The 16417-nt window shown below is 39.0% G+C and overlaps 1 pseudogene; it reads right to left on the bottom strand.

Annotated features, from left to right (window-relative positions):
• Positions 1–4563: 4563 nt before the first annotated feature.
• LOC138919111 (small ribosomal subunit protein eS27-like) lies at positions 4564–4921 on the bottom strand (annotated as a pseudogene).
• Between the last annotated feature and the right edge of the window lie 11496 nt (positions 4922–16417).

The following is a 16417-nucleotide window of genomic DNA, read 5'->3' as shown; positions in this document are numbered from 1 at the left end:
ACCAGTGGGGGCGCTTTTAAAGTGAGAGGGGAAACAAATAATTCATCTTCATTTTAATTTCAGTACAATTACACAATACAGTGGTATACTAGCAATGTGAATGATGCACTGAGGGGTATCTTTTTTACATTCCAGAGTGTCTCACTGTTTGGGCAGAATGGTTCTCTTACTGGAATTCTTCACAAAGCAACCTATTATATGGTGAGAGGTACCCTCCGGGCACCATTGAAATTAATATGAAAGGAACAATCAAGAATGCCAAGTGCAGTGCATAAAATGCAGGTAGGTGGTGGAAGACAGATAAGCAGCCTAGGAGGTTAAGTTGCAGAATCTGAAGCTGCAGAAAGATGGGTTATACAATTTACATTACAACCAGTCACGATTTTAGAATGGGTAATGAAAAGCTCATATAGTTAAATATTGAGTCCATAAAAAAACGCAAAAAGCTTTGCAGCACAAGGGAGCTAAATGATGGGTAAATAGACAAAGAAGATAATCAGAGAGCAGGAGGAGAAAGCTGGACCTCCTTTCACAAAATTCCTCTGGTTTTGGCAACTTCACCTGCACATTACACATAGTGCCATCTCTACAGTTGGACTATTTTAAAAGAGGCTTTCTCAACCTTGGAACTAGTGACATTTGGGGCCAGATCCTTCTTTGTTGTGGGGCTGTCCTATGCATCATAGAATGGTTAGCAGCATCCCCAGCCTCTACCTACTGGATGCCAGCAGCACCTGCTCTCTCAGTTGTGACAACCAAAAATGTCTCCAGATATTGTCAAAGTCCCCGGGGGGGGAAACTGCCCCTACTTGAGGACAACTACCTTAAAGGAAAGCAACAATATAAACTACTCCACTGAATTATTTCCCCTCGCATCATATGCACTTCACCCTTGAAAGAGCAGTAATTACAATAAAATGCTAATTTTGGTCAAAAAATCCTATTGCACATCTAATTAATCTGGAGGGCAACCTAACAGTAGTTTAAAATAACCACCTTACAAGAGTTCTAGAAAATCTCTTTGCTGATTTCTCCATCAATCCTTCTTAAAACAACTGGGAGAGTGGTCTCCTATCCACTCATGTAGTGAGCAATCTTTGTCACAAAATAAAACCACAGAGTGGTGCCCTCCTAAGATAGAGCGGTGAAACAGTAGTTCAACACTCTTCCACTTGAGGAGATGTAAAGAGAAAGCCAGGTATATTTTAAATGAGAGAGACAGAGGGAGAGATGTACACTTCTGTGAGACATTGAAGCAGCAGGAATGGTCTCATGGTCATTAGACTATCAGAGGTAAGAAGAAGCCATTTTGCTTTTTCCCTAGCAAGTTACTCTCGAAAATTGCATACTGGCTGCATGGTTATCACTGTGAGTTAAACTAGTTTCTGCTCTGTCCTTTCCTACCCCAGAAATAGGGCTAAATTATTAACTCCATGAGGGCAGGGATGATGTGTGCCATGCTCACCACTGTATCCATAACACTTAGCCCAGTGCCTGGCCTATAGCAAGCATGCAACAAATGTTTCTTGAATGAATGAGTGAAAGGATGAGGACAGAAATGCCACCTTTCAAGCAAATAGGTTAGGATGTCAGCTCCTTAACCATGGAGGCCTTTTCTTATTTCTATGCCACAGCCAGCTTTGTGGTCGGTGGTTGGTACATAGTAGGTAGTCAAGGAATGTTTGTGGAGCTCATCCAAATGTGAGGTCTCCGCCTGGATCTTTGGTGAAGCACAAAGCCAAGGCAGGTGTGCTGTCCAGATCTGGTGACCGTGCTCATCCATTCAGTTGCATCCAAGTACAGCACAAAGACGAATTCCGCCATGAAGAACCAATTTGTGTGGAAAGATTTCAATACATGCCTTGCAAAAGGACACTGTCACCCCCTTTGACAGATGAGGAGGCAGATTTGGTCCCTCAGCATCATGGTTCTGTTACTAGAAAACTTCTGAAGTGCCACAATAGCCACCTACATGTAGGATGTGACATTGTTTGCCACGTGGCAGCCTAGGCAAAGGCTTAAGAACATATTAGATCTTCATAGACATTGAGAAGTTTATCCTCATCTTAAACGGCGTTATCTTTCATATTGAAACTTTAACAAATCATCTAAAACGAAAAATCAAAAGTGTGCCAAAAAGCAGAGTTGCTGGAGGAATAATGATGTGGCTCTTGGGGAAGAAGCTGTGATTCTCTCTAAGAATAGGATGCAGCGAGTGGCACACTGAGATATGTGTTAGCCTGGTAGAATGACAGTGCCTAGAAGCTACAGTGAATGGTAATGACAGGCAATAAAATATCCCTTTAAAAATCCAGCAAAAGATAAAGACAGTAGATTGTAGCAATGCTTCAAAAACCCACCGTTAGTAGATTAGCATAGGCACGGCGGGAAAACACAAGTGAAAATTATTCAATCATACCAAATGCTTGCAGGGAAACTAGGCCAAGAAAGCAATCAAAATCAAATAGGAGCAAGGTGTGTTTATATAATTCAGTAGTTCATAAAAATTGAGAAATGCCTTGCAAAGATATTTCAAGGGTTTCTGTCTCCAGTCTAAGAGAAAAAAATTAATGAAACCTTTATTAACACGAAGGAAGAAGAACACAATTCTCCTCTACTCTCCCCCAACCCCCAATCAGTGTTACTAGGACACGTCCTATTTTGTGTGAGAATTCTAGGATGCAATCATAAAATACAACACAAATTTACGTAATTTGTGTTAAGTTTGGTTATACAACATATGTGGCAGACCTCTCGAATTAATTGTACTAAATGTTTTCAGTTATAGAAAGAAGATTCATGACTCATAGAGGCCATAAATGAAATACAGTATACAGGTAGCAATTACTCAAATTGCATTCTTAAGTCTTTGAAGATAAATTAGCCAACAATGATAATTTGATAACTAATGTTGCAATTAGTTACAGGTACAACTCAGTGACCTATATAACTTACTATTTTATGAAAATCTAAAATTTACACAGGTTAATAGCATAAAAGATTTTTCACTGTTACTCATGGCAGAAATGCAGTTCTATAAATGCACTAAAGTGGCCTTCTTATAATAATGGCTTAACTCTTCGTATACAGGTAGAATTACTCATGTTAATTCTTTGGCTATGAATAGGCAAGGCTCAGATTAGATTAACATTCACTGAGTACTACCGTGTCCCAGGCATGTGGACAAATGATATCTCATTTCATCTTTCCATTGGTCCTTTGTGGTTAGATACCCTGCCATTCCACAAATGAGGGGATGAGGGTGGTGGTGATTTTCCCAAGGCCACATGTAACTGCCCTTCAAGTCCCTTTCGTCATTGGGCTAGGGTTGGTTTTTCATAATGAGATGCCTGTCAAAGCACTCTTGCCGAGTCAGAAGGTAAGGCTGGTCTATGGGATACATGATTTTACCTGCCAAGCCTCCCTTCTTCTTGGAAACTAGCTCTCCCTCAATCTCCAATAATCTTCCTTGGTCCTTGGGGTTTGAGTAGAGTTGACCCCTGAATCCTAGTCCAGACAGGAACACATGGTCCAGGCTGGCCACCCAGAGTACAGGATGAGGACGGTCAATCGGAGAATCTATTCCCTGGTTCTCAAGCTGAGACCACATAGGCCTGAGCAGCAGTGGTCTCATTGCCCCATGTGAATTAGGTCTGTCTGAGAAAAGGCCAACACAGGAAAATGAGAGCTGGAGAAAGACACAACATTATCAACATCATTTTCATTGTACCCCGAAGCCAATTCTATCTCTTAAAAATTTTTGTTGTTTTTGTTAACTAAACTCCGTTCTCTATTCCAATTTCACTGCTCTTCCCCTAATGTCCCTTTTCTGTTCCAGGGCCCCATGCAGGATACCACATTACATTTACCCATCAAGTCTCTTTAGACCTCTCTGGGTTGTGACAGTTTCTCAGACTTTCCTTATTTTTGTTGACCTTGACAGTGCTAAGGAGTACTGGTCAGGTATTTTGTATTATGTCTCTCAATTTTGGTTTGTCTGATCCTTTTCTCATGGTTAGCCTGGGGTTATGGGTTTTGGGGAGGAAAACCACAGAGGTTAGGCACCATTCTCATCACATATATCAAGAGTACATGATTTGTCACTGATGATGCTGCAGAAGTCCTATAAAGACCAACAAGAACACATCAGTACTTCAGTGAGTTAGATTTATTATTCCTTGAAGTGAGGGAGCACACACTATGGGGAGTGGGTCGGGGCTCAGTAGAGGATGCTAGAAAGACCTATTATAGGCTTTGGGCTTTGCTTGGGTGATTTGGGGAGGTCTGAGGAAGCACACTTTCCCTCTAGATTGCATGCTCTCCAGAAGCAAGGCAATTCTATGATGGGTATCTCAATAAACCTCATCTATAGGGAGGGAAGACTAGCCCGAGTCTCCCCTCCCCAGAATCAAAACTTTATTAAAAATTGACACCAAAATAGGAGTCATTGCTATATACCTTACAAAATAAAACATAATTACACATCTGGTTAGATTAACTAGAATTAATGAACAGATAAGGCTCTCTGAGACAAAAGGCAAAGTCAGGAAGGCGTGTGCACAACTAACGCTGCTTTCTTCTAAACGAACATTCTCTTTGAGTCTGGCTTTTCCTCCTGTAGGCCAGCACGACACTGTAGAACATCCCACACAAACAACCGCTGTGTGAGCTTGGCTGAAAACTGTGGTAATCTTGTAACAGCCCAGACATTTTTCATTTATAAAGTCAGAATTTTGATTTTTAACTAGCTATTTCGTATGTTTTTTCTTTTCCTCTTCCAAGCATGGATACAGTAACTCTTTAGCCAAAGGCATGTTGATCCTTATCTATATGTATCTACCTACACATAGACAGATCTAGCTATCTAAATCTTATCTAAGGGAGGTGAGGCTAGCACAAGGACAAAACTATTAGAGTAAGGAGGTGCAGTCACTCATTTTGGCTGAGAGAGGGAGTGTTTGGTATTTTGTGGGTGGTATAGTGACCTCCTTTTTGTCTGTGCTTAGACAAAGTTATAACGTGGCCTTGCTTTGTCTCATTTTATCGCAGTCTCAGAATAACTGGGTTTGGTATTCTGTGAGATTGTTTGGGTCTCATCAGAGAATAACGTGGTCTAACTTTGCGAGCCAGACCAGCTTCTGCATGTCAGGAGCATTTTCTGTCTCAGTGCTGACCTTGATCACTGTGCTTGCCACGTTCCTGGAGGAGGAGTTACCTCCTCCGCTTTCCACGCTGTATCCTTTGGAAGAAGCCACAAAGCACAGCTGACGTTTAAGGGGTAGGAGTTACGCTCTATCTCCTTGAGAGGTCATCCCTGAACTTTTAAATCTTTCACTTGCGCTGGTTTGAGTTGGGTTCTGGGGAGCCCCCATTGGTTCTGATGACTGTCCTCAGGCTTCAGTGTCTTTCTTGCTAATAACTGCTGTGCCTACTTCAGGTCCTCTTATCAATGAAAACTTTACAATCAAGTTCCCAGGGAGAGTTCTTTGGAAGCAGATTGAAGACGACAATATGTCTGGACCAACGAATTGGGTTCTAGGTTTTCCAGGTGTTGGAGAGTCCCACGTATCGACGAAGAACCAAGTGTACCCGAGAGCCGGGGTGTCCACCATGCTCCAGACAGGAACTCAGTCTGAAAATTCGACTTGACTGGAAAACCTAGCACTACTCAATGTGTCTGTCTAGAAAAATAAAATGCATTACTACTGGGAGAAGAGTTTCTAACACATGAATGAAGTCGCATTCTGGCCCTGAGCTTGGGTGATCTGAAGAAAACAGGATGCTCTTAAATAAAAAATAGGAGCTTTTGTTCTGCACTGGAAAAGATAGAGTTCTTTCACTTCAGCAGCAGTTTCTATTCACCACAAGCGCTCTCCTGTGCAGGAAAATCAATAAAGACAATAAATAAAGGGCAATCCCATTGAGGGCTGCTTACGAAGTGATTAAATGTTTCAAAGCCCAAATACTCGCATGCTTCAGGGATACAAATCTGAATGAACATATGTAAACGGAATTAATGCTCAAAGAACTTTCCAGTTACTTAGCACAAATGTGCAATTATTAATACTGCCATAATTTATGTTTGAATATTTATCCCCGTTTTCCTAAGCATAAAACCTTTAATCTACTTTTCTGACATAATTTGAAAATAGACATGGGAATCTTTTTAATCATCTCATGCTTTTTGTGGAGAGAAAAAAAAAAATCTTTGTGGGGATGCTGTTCTAAGGTAAGGTGGGATAATTTCTGATGTCTCCACTCCCCTCACTGGAGAGGGACGCGTACGGTCTTCTCAAAGCCGTGGAGAATTTGGTACCAGATACCAGTTTATACTTCACTCTTTGTTGCAAGGACCCTTACCATGCAAATAAGGGCTTTCACAGGTTATTTGTAAGAAAGGTTCTTTGAGTCATAATGAGGCCCCTGGAGGAGGGATATTGTGCAAAAATGATGTACCTGAGTCTTCTGACACGTTAACACTGACAGGAAGGTTTACACCTGAGCCAAGAAGATGTTTGCTCTTTATTCTTGACTCCCTCCTTGGTGAGCCCACGGTGGGCCCTGGAGGCCACCTTCGCGGTCAGTCTGCACCCTGCCTCGCTCCAGCAGGGGTTCAAGTCCTATTGATCTCTCCCAGCCTGTAGTCACATTGTCTTGGCTTGAAAACTAGGGTCTTTTAGATGTTACTCAAGTGTTTTTTAAACTTTGATGCAGGACAGAAAAGCCTCCATGCTCGACTTCTTCACCTACCCTTCCCTGCCTGCCATCCACACCAGTAGGGAAACAAAGCAGACATGGAAAGTTCAAGAAGAAGGGGAAGCGCCTCCGATAGCTGTACCCTTCTTCTGAGAAGACTTGACTTTGGATTCCAGTTCTGCCACTCACTCACTGGGTGATCTTGGAGAAAGTTCTTCTTCTCTTGGAACCTCTGTTTCATCATCTGTTAAAGAAGGAAGGAGGGAGGGAAGGGAAAGAGTAAGACGGGAGCACAGAAGAAGGGAAGGGAAGGAAGCAGAGAGGGAGGGAAGAGGAGTAACCTGGAGAGTCTCTAAAGCTTCCTTCTGAACTCGAGAGTCTATGGTTCTGAAATTCCCAGATACGTCAATCCTTGTTTGCTGTGCCTGCTCCGCTTCTCACATGTCCTGCCAGCCTCATCTCTCCCACCTACTAGCTGCACGGTGACCACGATCCTACTCTCTAGGAAGGTCCAACAAGTTAAGAGGAGCATGCAGAACTCTCACCGTCCGCAAGCCTCCAAAGTCTAGGCACCTAGGGACTGGAGGAGGTGAGCTGGGTTTGAATATCAATGAGGTAAATGTGCTTCTAGTTCAATGGAAATTAAGCTATATGGTATCAGGGAATACTGTTCACATTGATCTTAACAATAGATAATGGAGGACCGAGTAAAAAGAGAAAAACTATAAAAAGTTGGTTTGGTTATAAAAAGTAAACAATACAGACATTTATGTTAAACTCTATTCATATCTCATTACTACACAGAATCTTGGTATCCTGAAATATATGTTAAATTAAATTGTTTAAAATTTAAACAATTAATATTTAAAATTTAAAATATGTATTTATTATTTACTTTGAATTAGGCATTTCATTCACTTTGTTCAAAATACCAAAGTTTCAAAGTACATGCTGTGAAAAGTCTTCCTCCGACAAGATCTCTCAGGCATCCACTTACCCTCCCCAGGAGCAAACAATGTTACTAGTTTCTTCCTTGTTCATAAAAGCAAATATATAGATTAAATATATGGAACATTCTTCCTCCCTTTTACACAAATGGTGACCCGGTATAAGTTGTGCGCATTTTATATCACTAAAAAAAGATCAACAGGTCACATGGGCTCAGTCCTTAGAATTGTCTGTTCATTAACTTTAAACAATGTGGACATACTTTGATTGTCACTGACTGTACTTATTTTTATGATAAATACTTATACAGAGCTTACAACACACCAAGCATTGTTCTAAACTCTATAAGTATTAATTCAGGCTCATGTGATGTGTGAAAGGGATCCTGAAGGAGGACTCAGTTTATTTAATCAGTAGTTCTCGAGGGAGTTGTACCACCCCCTAGGGGGCATTTTGGAAATTTACAGTGGTGATTTTTGAATGTGACAGATGGGTTGGCACCGCTGGCAGGCATTTGGTTAAGTGGTCCTGCAATGGATGGGATGGTCCCACATAACAAGGCATCATCCTGTCTTTGGTATAACTTCTAAATGTCCCATTGCACGTTCAGGTAAGTAAACATCCTGTTTATGATGATCGAATCCTAGAACATAACTCTGCTCAACATATAAGCACAAAACGCTTTTTGCATGGTTTTCATATACACTGAAATTTCCAGGAACACACAATGTAAATTGAGGGAAGGTTGTGTTTTGTTTCATTGGGCACTTTATCACGAGTTCTTCACTGTTTTAGAAAATCATATTGCTGGCAGCAGTTCCTCGCGTGGGTTTGAGGCATCAGTGCAACACAGGTGTATCAGAACAGACCATGCCCTTGCTAACTCATCACCCTACATCACTAAGAGGCTCAGGCTCACTCTTTCTCTCTAACCACGATTTGCAATCAAGAGACCTAGAGATGAGTGTCAGTATATGCTTTCAAACACCGGTAAAACTCTTTCAATTCAACAGACCTTGAGCAACACCAAAAGTGAGAGTCACCCAAGAACTGCAGAACGAGCTGGGCTGTTATCTCAGGACTCACAGTGCATCTTGCATTGTCCCCAAGAGTGCCTCAGCCCTGGGCAAGAGGGAGCGGGCCGGGCACAGGCGGAACTTCTAAAAGCCAATGTGTGGAGGGGGCAGGGCTCATTAAGTCTATATCCCTGGCAAGAGCTGGCTCAAGAAGAAAGGAAGGATCCAAACATCCAGAGGAGGTGGAGTGGAAAAGGAGGGAAGAGACCATGGAATCAGGAAGCAGAGCCTGAAAAGACTCCTGGAGAAAGTGAGGGCAGAGGGACCTTTGTGATAACCTGGAGGGGAGCCAGAAAACAAGAGGGAGCTGTAAGGACCCTGGGGTGGTTTCCCTCCTGGAATCAACTGGGGATATCAACCAACCACGAGGAATGCACATGGCCACTCACTCCAACTAGCTGAAGCCAAGGTTAAAGACTCTACAACCTGGTTTTGCAGGTGATTTAATCATCCTCCTCCACCTGGACAGTGCTACTGCTGAATCTATGAAGCAACGGAGATAAAGCAAACAAACTTTCAACATAAAAAGACTTAGACAACACGTTCATTGACTCTTTAGGAATTTAAATGTAGGATGTACTGTTTAGCCAACACTCTGTGTACATTTTTTGGTAAATTTAACCTAAAAATACTGGACTTTCCTTTAGTGTAAGATTGAAGATGACGTTAGCTTCCTTTTTTCATGTTAGGTGGGAAGGACTGGTGGAATAGAGAACCTACAGAATGGAGAACGATCCTCTACAGTGCAAGTATTTTAAGGACAACTCTGCAGTTTTATTACGCATCTAACATTTTGCTTGATAGAAGTAAAAAGATACATCATTAAATTCAACTTCTGGTAAACTTTGATGGCATTGGGTTCAGTAGCGAGTGTTTGGACAACTGGAAAATGCTTTCAACTGAACAGGTTATACAATCCCCCACCCAATCTCTCCATCTTCCCTTTCTCTTTTCTTAGTTTCTCCAATTCTGTTTACTGTAACATCACTGACTGTGCTTTCACTCTCATTTCCTACATCTGATTTGGCGCTGAGTCCCAAAGCACCTTCCTCTTAGTCTATTATATTTGTTTCTTCCTTGATGTCCTCACAGCTGCCTTTCCGATGTAGAGCCTGATTGACCTTTCTCCTTCATCATCTTCCATCCTGAACATTAATGACATAATAGTCTTCCCCAAACAGTGTTCAGTTGCTCTTCCATTCAAATATTCCCCTTTGTCTACTCTATCAAGACTGAGCCTTTCTGATTCTTTTCAACTTCTTATAAAATCTGTTCCTACATTTTTTAACACTCACTTCCATCCTTTACCTTCATATCAATCCATAACCAAGTCCTACTGATGCTACCACTGAAATATCTTCCAAATCCATCCATCTTTCTCCGTTTCCTCTACCATCACTCTAGTCCAAGCCACCATAAATCCGCATCTGTGTTTACATTCCAAGTGGCACCATGGCTTTCTCACTTTCTTCTCCAATCCATCCTCAGTGCTCAGCAAAAGTGAATTTTTAAAAGTGTGCAGTAGATCATGTCCCTTGCTTAAAGGCACTGAATGGTTTCCTACTCAACTTTAAAACAAAACAAAACATAACTCTTTAACATGCTCCACAAGTCCCCACACAATCTGTCCCCTACTTATCTTTCAAGGTTCAAATTTTACTATTCTTTCCCTCAATCACCATTTTCCAGTTATATAAGCAGCCATCACCTCCACCCATACAGTTCATAAATGTTCCAATCTTTCTTTCACCTTGTACCTTCACCCATGCTATTTCCTTTGCTTTCAATAGTCTTCTAAGCCCCCACCGCTCACCTAGAAGATGCCTTCTTAGCCTTTGGGTCTCAGCTTAAATGAAGCAACATCAGAAAGATAAACATTCTGAAGGAAATAACCAAAACAGAATCCTCATGAAATTTAAGATCAACAATGAGATGATAAAACACAAGAATAATATGAAAAGAAAGCTGGGAAATTGAGGACAAAATAAATCCCACTGCAGAATGAGTCAATCCATTACAAAAACAAGAAGAAAAGTCAGCTTTGCAGAAAGCTGAGTCAGAAACATAGAAAGGAGATGTGAGAAAGTTGAAAAGAATGCAGAAAGAAACCAGACTAAAAAGATAAGAGGCATGAGGATAGATATGGAGGGTCGACAGCAGAGATCAACATGCAAATAACCAATGTCCTGACCAGAGAACATATCAAAAGGAGCAGAAAAATATTCAAAGGATAATAGAAAAAAACTTTCCTGAAGTGAAAAAATGGAATCTGCTTGTATTAGTCAAGTTCTCCAGAGAAACAGAACCAATAGGATATATGTAGATACATAAGAGGAGATTTATTATAGGAATTGGCTCATGTGGTTATGGAAGCAGAGAAGTCCCACGATCTGTGGTCTGCAGGAAAGCTGGTGGTGTCATTCTGGCTGAGTCCAAAGGCCTGAGAATGAGGGGCCCATAGTATAAGTCGCAGTCCGAGTTCAAAAACCCAAGAACCACGAACATTGATGTCCAAGGACAGGAGAAGATGAATGTCCCAGCTCAAGCAAAGAGAACAAATTTGCCCTTCTTCCACCTTTTTGTTCTATTCAGACCCTCAACAGATTGGAATGATGCCCACTTGCATTGGTGAGGGCGATCTTCTTTACTCAGTCTACTGATTCAAATACTAATCTCTTCCAGAAACAGCCTCACAGACACACCCAGAAATGATGTTTTACCAGTTACCTGGGCATCCTTAGCCCAGACAAATTGACACAAAAATTAACCAGCACATTCCCATCAAACAGGCTCACCAAATTCAATGAACAAACAATGATCAATAATAGGAAGATGTATCTTGGGGAATTTAAGGAACTTTAAAAATAGCGAACACTCCACACAGCTCAGAAGATAGGACAAGTCTCTATGAATGGGAAAAATTAAGCTGGCCTCAGAGCTCAGCTTAGAAATATTCAATGCCAAAAGAGAGCAGAGCAACCTTTATAGATTTTGAGGAAATAAATGACCCAAGATTCTACGTGCAGCCAAACTGTCATTCATATGTTACAACAACACAAAGACGTTCACAACTGTGCAAGGACTAAAGAAACATATTGTCTTTATAGGTGAATCAGAAAGTCTCCTGAATAAAGCAATCTAGTGAACTCAGAGAGAATGTAAAACAGGAAAGCCATTATTCTAAAGGATTAGAGATGAACGTTGAATCCACATAAATAAAGGTAAATAGCTTTGGTAGTTATGTTATTCAAAACAGAAAGCAAATTTATATGCAAAAATTTAAAATTTTTAAAGAAAAAATTTTAAAATTATATGAAACGTTATTGCAAGGAGAATGTAAATGTTTTGTGCAAAAATAAAAACATAATAATAATAGACTAGGATTTAAAAATATACACCAATTAAATGTACCAGAATATACCAATTAAAATAAGGAAGAAAAGGAGCGAAGCAAGTCAAAGAAATGTAAGAGCCCTAATTTCCTCATAATGTTTCATTTCCTAAATTGATAAATAGAGAAAGATTTAAAAATATTGTTTAAAGTTGTAAAGGTAGCCATTAGCTAGAAATTAAAACAGACTACACGTCTTCCATATGCCTCCCAGGGCAATAAGCAATCAAAAACAAGCCAAAATATAGAGTGAAAGGAAGAACATAAAGAAAAAGACCAAGGAAACAAAAACCCCAGAAAACATTAAATAGGATTACAAAATTGAAATGAAACATAGCTATTAAAAAACTCACTGCAAATGGGATCAAAAACAAAAGCCAGCTATGTGTTCTTAGGGACAAACTTTGAAAGTAGAAGAATGGCCAAAGACACACCAGGCAGCTGCAGATAAAAAGAAAGCAGGGTTTGCAACGTTAATCTCAGACAAAGTTGAATTCAAGGAGAAAAGCATTATAATGCTGAAGTGTAAAATTCATAACGAAAATACATATTTCATTCATCTTTATACACCAAACAATATAGCATCAAAATAGATAAAGTAAAAATTTCAGGAAACGAAAGGATAAATTATTTGAAACAAAACAGTAAGGGAGACTTTAACTCCCTTTTCTTAGTCACTAATGACTTCCATACACTTAGAGTAAGTAAATAAACAGATAAAACAAAACAAAAAATCCACTGGATCTGACTGATAGGATTAATAACAATTTCTTTTCAATTGTCCATATATTTTGCAAAAATTGGGTAACAAATAAAACCTCAGTAAATTCTAAGAAAATAAATTGTACAGGTTTTCTGACCATAATTCAATAAAACTGAAATTAAATAGCAAAGGAGAAACAAACTAACAAAAGAATCCCCATAAGAAACAAAAGAATAAATAAAAAATAAAACTATAAAAACAGAAAAATTAAAAACTACCCTTAAACCAAAGAGTAATCAAAACCATAAATGAAGAGTAGCTAAAAATAATGACAACAAAAACAATGCATAATGGATCCTAAAGCTGCACTCAGATGAAAACATCAGTTTTAAATTCTCTCATTACCAATCATTAAAAAATAAAACACACGAATTAGGGATCCTAATCAAGTAGAACAATAACAACGAAATAAACGCAAAATGCAAAAATAAGCAATTAATAAAGATAAATGCAGATATAAATGAATCAGCAAACAAAACTGGCAGAATTGATACACAAAATCAAGAGTTGGTTCTTTAAGAGGAAAGAAAAAAAACCAGGTAAAATCAACAAACTACTTGATAGACTAATCAGAAAAAAGGGTGAGAGCACAAAAAAACAGAATTAGAAATAGGAACAGAAAAATAAGCATAGATACAAACACAGTTAAAAGAATTCAAAACAATATTTTGCACAACTTTAGCTAATACGTTTGAAAACCTGGATGAAAAGTCAATCATTATATTTCTGAACCCCAGGTTCCCAGCCCGTCTTGCCAAGGGGACATCTGCTGGGGAGCTTTCGGGAAAGTGTCTGCATTCCAGCTAAAGGACAAAAATGGATGCACTAACCTTCCCTCTATTTTGTACACAGATGTACTCCCAGAGCTGCCTCAATCTCCTTGCAACCGTGAGAAAAAGTCAAGAGACTCACAGACACACAGCACTGCTGAGCCACGGGATGAACTAACCACCTCTGCCTCCAGCCTTGTTATGGGAGAAAAAAGGAACTTTTTGTTTGAATCTCTATTACTAAGGCTTTTTATTATTTACAACAAAATGTATTTCCGACTGGAGCATATACTTTGTTACCATGACAGAGTCAATACTTTGCATTCATTTTTAAAACAGGCACAAGGCAGGGATGCCTCTGTCGCTACTTTCATTCATCATTATGGCTAGAAGTATTAGCCAATGCAATTAGACAAGAGAACCATATAAGAAACATAAACAATAAATTACCATTATTTTAGATGCTAAGACTGATCGAATACCCAAGTGAATGAACTAAAAACTATAATTGAAAATATAACTTAATAAGGGGCCTGCCAGGTGGCATAGCAGTTAAGTTTGTGCACCTATGCACCACTTATTAAGCTATGCTTTGGCTGACATCCCATGTATAAAATAGAGGAATATGGGCACAGATGTTAGCTCAGGGCTAATTTTCCTCAAAAAAAAAAAAAAATATATATATATATATATATGACTTAATGAGGTGGCTGGCTACAAAACTAACGTGCAAAGATAAATGACTCTGCAATATAAATACAATCACTAAATTAGCAAAAACAATAGGAGAAAAGATCCCATTTATAATAGCAGCAAATTGATAAAATAATTAGGAACACATTTGGAAAAACGGCATTTAAAGCTGTACAAATTTACTTGTTCTTGAAAGGTAATGCTTAATACTATAATGTGAGTTTTCTCCCAAGAATTATAAATTCAATACAATCTTACAAAGAAAGCTAGAGTGGAAATATTAAAGTAAACCAAAATGGAAGTCGTGAAGAAAAATATTAAGTGGAACAAAGAGGGATACTTGATCTTGTTAAAGAAGCAATCTACGAACAAGATAAGTTATACATTTTTATGTTTTGAATTGTGTAATGCAAAAACTGTTAGAAAAATCAAAGCAATACTAAGAGAAACAAAATAGTAGTGAGATAATTTAACACAAATCTCTCAGAAAGTGATAGATAAATGAAAACATGAGGGATTTCAATAAGACAGTGAACAATCCTAATTCAAAACATATATGCAGAAGTGCATGCCCACAAATGGAAAATAGTCATTCCACTCAAAGCCATGTGACATTTCAAGATGTTCGCATATTATAGCATAAAGAAATCTCAGTTCCCAAAGGTAGAAATCATAAATGCCATTTTCTATGACTATAATTCAATTAAAACTAGAAATCAATAACTCTAAAACTTTGGACATTAGAGATTCTCTTCTAAAGAACGCATAAGTTAAAAAGAAAATTAAAATTAAAATACAGAATATTTAGAAACCGACAAAAATCAAGGACTACAAATCAAAGTTCTTGAGACGTAACCAAAATGCTATTAAAAGGAAAATGTATTGCCTCAAGTACACTTATTAGGAAACAATGAAGACTAAAAATAATAAATGACTAAGCGTTCAACTCAAGAAGTTAGAAAAAGAACAATTATGTAAAATAAAAGGAAAGACTAATTTATTCATATCTTATCTCCAGAATAAAATCAGAAATTACTGAAATAGAGGCAAAAAGGTAAACCCGATCAACATAATCAAAATAGCTGATAAAACAGACAAATCTCTGGCAATGCTAACCATGAAAACAGGGAAGGAAACACGCATAGAAATATTAGAAAATAAAGCTGAGATATCAAAGTCATGGGAAAATTTTGAATAAGAGAATAGTTGCACGCTTTCTCTCTTCTAAGAAGATGTTTTAATAAATCTTAGAAATTATGTTAAGAGAAACGTAACATCTGCCAGAGGAGCATATTGTGGCAGTTGTCGTTGCTCGCGCATGACAGAATTTAGCTTTGCTTAGAAACTCTCTGCATTCCATTTTCACCTCTATAAAGTTATTTACACTGACAAAAACATAAGCATTTGAATTTTTTACTTAAATTTAGACCCCTGGGGTTACATAAAATGTCTTCAAAACTGACCACACTATCACGAAAGCTAAAGCGAGCGGGGCCCTGTGTTCAGGGCCAGTTGCTCAGTCTCAGGAAGGCGAAGCCCTCCAGCTCACTGCAGAGCCTGGAAGAGACGTCTCAGGAGCAGGAGCGAGAACCCCGCCTTTGCTTGTTTCCTAGGAGAGTCCACTGAATTGTCGGGAAGTTCTAGTTATGAAAATAACAGAGTTGACATAACCAAGGGCAGAAAGGGAATTAAAAGAAAACTGGAAAAGAAACAACACCTCAGTAGCAACAAACATGCCAAACGCCCAGATCTTGTTTTCTAATACCATTCCGCAGTGAAAGGAACCAGGGCTCCGTGGAGAAATGGCTGATTCTAGCACTGGGGCAGGAAATATACAAGATGAGCCTGGAGCATCTTGCAGGGCTAGAAAGTAAGCTAGTGCTAAAAAAACAAGCAAACAAAAAAAAAAGCCCCCAATGATGGGGATATGTCAAAGGGACATGGGAGCCAACTGAAAGAACTCCCAAAGGCTGAAGATGTAGCAATTTGAGGAACTCAAGTAAACTAGTGTTAGTATCCAATAAAGTAGTATTGGACTACAACCCAAAGTATAAAATAAATAGCCATGACTCCATACTGA

Source organism: Equus caballus, chromosome 1, assembly GCF_041296265.1.
Source record: "Equus caballus isolate H_3958 breed thoroughbred chromosome 1, TB-T2T, whole genome shotgun sequence".
Classification (NCBI taxonomy): domain Eukaryota; kingdom Metazoa; phylum Chordata; class Mammalia; order Perissodactyla; family Equidae; genus Equus; species Equus caballus.
Note: the sequence above shows the minus strand (reverse complement) of the source record. Positions and strands in the feature narration are given on the sequence as shown.